The sequence below is a fragment of the Sinocyclocheilus anshuiensis genome, unplaced genomic scaffold, assembly GCF_001515605.1.
Source record: "Sinocyclocheilus anshuiensis isolate Anshui unplaced genomic scaffold, SAMN03320099.WGS_v1.1 scaffold782, whole genome shotgun sequence".
Taxonomy (NCBI): domain Eukaryota; kingdom Metazoa; phylum Chordata; class Actinopteri; order Cypriniformes; family Cyprinidae; genus Sinocyclocheilus; species Sinocyclocheilus anshuiensis.
Window position 1 is genome coordinate 111,727 of NW_015546111.1, and position 3,609 is coordinate 115,335.

Consider the following 3,609-nt stretch of genomic DNA (forward strand, 5'->3'; position numbering starts at 1 on the left):
GGGAATGGCTTTTTTTTTTTTTTTTTTACACACCGTCAGATGTGCTTGCGTTTAGGAGAACATGATCATCAGGTTTCACACAAACTTTCATGCAGCTTGAGTGCTGCTGAGCAAAATAATAAAATACTTTTTTATATTTTTTATTAAAAAAAATAAAATGTAAAAACTTTTTTAGGCTGATGGAATTTATAATGAAAAAAATTTATTAAAGATAAATATGGAAAAACCAAATACTACAAAAGTTTGACAAGTGTTGGCACCATATGTTGTTAGTCAGCATATGAGCGGCTTATACTGACAAAGACCAGCAATGCATAAAAACTTCTCGAGCAGTGAATCACTGAGTCAGTCCATTCCACTGTGACTCACATGCTTTGTTTTATTCTAAATGGAGTATAGGCCTAAATTATCATCCTCCAGTTTAAAACATCTACAGAATATTCTGTAGATGGTAAATATAAATATATTCACCTATTTACCAAATGATATTCTCCAGCCATTTAGTAATTCTGTCAGACACCTGAAAGTGTCCTCTTCACTTCCAGGTCTTGTCTAACCTCCGTCTCATTTTATTTTCGCTTGAAACCCAATCTCTGTCCAAGGAAGCGTAGCTGTGGTGCACACTCGTTAAGCGTTTGGCATTTGAAGAACAAAAGCCCCCCACATCCTGAATGTAGCGATGGATCAGCCTATAACAAGCCCTGTCGCTAATGGGCTCTAATGAATTCAAAGATATGCAAACCCACGTGGGTCTCTCATTCAGATAAGGTGAAACAGAATGAATCATGTTCCCGAAATACACGACCATTAACCTTTCTTCACTTGTCAGGCATGAAATGACTGACACTTCTCGCTTTCTCTCAGGTCAAAAGCACAAAAAGGCGACATGCGCCTCAGCTGTCTGCAGGGACTTCCTTTTGAAAAAGCTTGTACCAAAACTATTTACTTTTGTTTTTCGCCTGAGGACCAAAATATCAGTTATTTATACTGGGTATAAAATACTACTATTTATACTGAAAAAGCCAAATTGCCCATATTCATAACCTATTACATATAGGGGTGATCACAATTCTACTCCAGTGAATATTCTCAGTGTGGGTTTATTATATGCCATTTTCTTTATAGAAACATCCTAAAGCCTTGGCTACCAAATCACTCATAGATTAAAAATAATAAAAAATACAGTTTACTGAACATGTTGACCTCAATTGAGGGAAAAGGTTTTCACAATAGAATCTGCCATTTAAATGAATATTCTGGGTTCGGTACAAATTAAGCTTAATTGACAGCACTTGATTACCACAAAAATAAATTTAGACTTGTTCCTAATGCTTATTAACTATGTAAAGTTACAGAATATCCCACTTTATGACTTTGTTGCCATGACATGGACAATTAAAATGACAAAATTATGATTTAAAGAGCTTTACATTTCATATAATACACACATTTAAACAAAAGAATTAATGCAAGTCATTTTATAAAGTCATAAGCTTCACATTTCTGCTTTTAAATTCTCCAAAAATTCACCCCATTCACTTCCATTTTAAGTGCCTCACTATAGCCTTTGTTTTTCCTTTTTTTTTTTTCAACCAAAAAGGGATGAGTCGAAATTAATTTTTGTGGATTTCATCATGCCACAAATGCTGTTGATTGAGTTTGTACTGAACCCGGGACACACAATTATGAGCTTTTCAGCTAAATTTAAGCAGTAAAATAATGATTAAAGAATAAAAAATGTAACATAAAAAATTATAAACAATTTTTTGGGGAAATAATATTGTAATTAATATAACATTTAAAGTGTCAATAGAATGTGACCCCAACCCGATGTGAAAAATTCCATTCTCCTAAGAACCTTTAATTATGTGACAACTAGCCCTCATCAGTTTGTGACATAATATTGTGAAATATAGGACTCTAAGGCCATTATCTTTATTATGTATTTATATTATCTTTCTACCACCAGACCACTGACAGAAAAGGAGCCAATTTATCACAATTTGTAACCTCTCACACACATCTGACCATCTGATGTATGTTTCTAGCTGGACATCTTCCCGGCCATATCTCATAATTGTCATATCATGAGCAAATAATTGCTGATTTGTTGCCTCAGGGATTTTTTTCAGGCTTACAGCCATATGGACAATGAGAAGGGAAAAAACATGTCCCTGCACAGATCTGTGGCAGAGGGAGGTAAATTGTAGTGAGGAATCCCTGAAGAGAGATTATGGAAGTACATGTTTTGATGACACGGCAGGGACAGATAACAGGTAGCGAGATAGTGAAGGCTTGATCGTCTGAACTGTCATCCCTCCAACAACATCTTCAGACAGCATGTCATCACTCGTAATCTAACCCTGTCATCTCCACAATGAGCATTCTCTCATCTTTAAGATGAGACATGTCATAACCATCTGCCACTAAGAAAATGATGGGAAAATCTGAGTGGACCATTAAAGCTGGTGGGTATTTTCTGATCTGATCTATTTTTTGGTTAAAAGATCTCTGCAGTCACACCTGGTCTTTAACCTGTGATTGTTGCACTCACTTGTCCTCTATTTCAAACCTCCTGTTGAGCTCAGAATGAGACGCATTGATTGGATAAAACGTGCAATACCCAACTGCCTAGAAGCAACATTTTGTATGAGCTCATACAGTCAAAAACCTCACACAATCTATTATTTTAAGTCATTTATGATCACCGCTGATTGTACATACATTTTTTTTATACATATCCCCAGAATATTTCTTTATGAGAAGCAGAGGATTCTCGGAAACTAAGTGTGTTAATATCATAATAAGACTGTTAAATTCAATGTTTCCATCCCCTAGTAGATCATGGATAGTGGTTAACTACATTCATAATTACACCATTCTGGTTCCTTTCCCTTTGACAACCATTTAAAAGCAGCTTTGTATTCTGGTCAAATACATTTTTTTTGCAAGTGACATAAATCATAAATATAATAGATATTATATTTATGTAAGTATAGCCTACTATTGGTATGTATGGTGCCTTTTCAAATGGACTTCTACATTTGTACATTTCCACCACTTTTTAGTAATACAGAAGCTTTTTTGTTCAACATTCAAAGAATGTATGCGATTGACATAAAAATAACATTTGTATCTACCAAAGAATTACAAATAAAACAAAATTGCGGCTTATTTCTGCATTTCCGGCAAAATTATCTCCCCCCATTCACTACATGGTTCGGCAAACCGAGCCGGACGATTTGGTCAGTCACCTTTTTCTTGCCGTAAAAATGGGCACAGCCATTTCTAAATTCTATGGGTCTAGCTTCCGGTATCATCCGAGTCCAGCTATTTTTAGCTGTACAAAACAGTTCATTTTGCTGCTTGATATCGAAAATTGGTATGTCTTATCATATTATTTTAATGTATTATCCAAATTATGAACACACTGGTTTGTAGTGCAAACCGTTTTACCGTTTACTGCATGTTGTTATTATCCTCGTTATTTACCTATAGCGGCTAATGAACCGGAAGTCTCACCCATAGGCTTACTTCCGTGTTGAAGAAAAAGGTGGATAGTAAAACACACAAAAACACACACACACACACACACGGTGGGTTCACAAG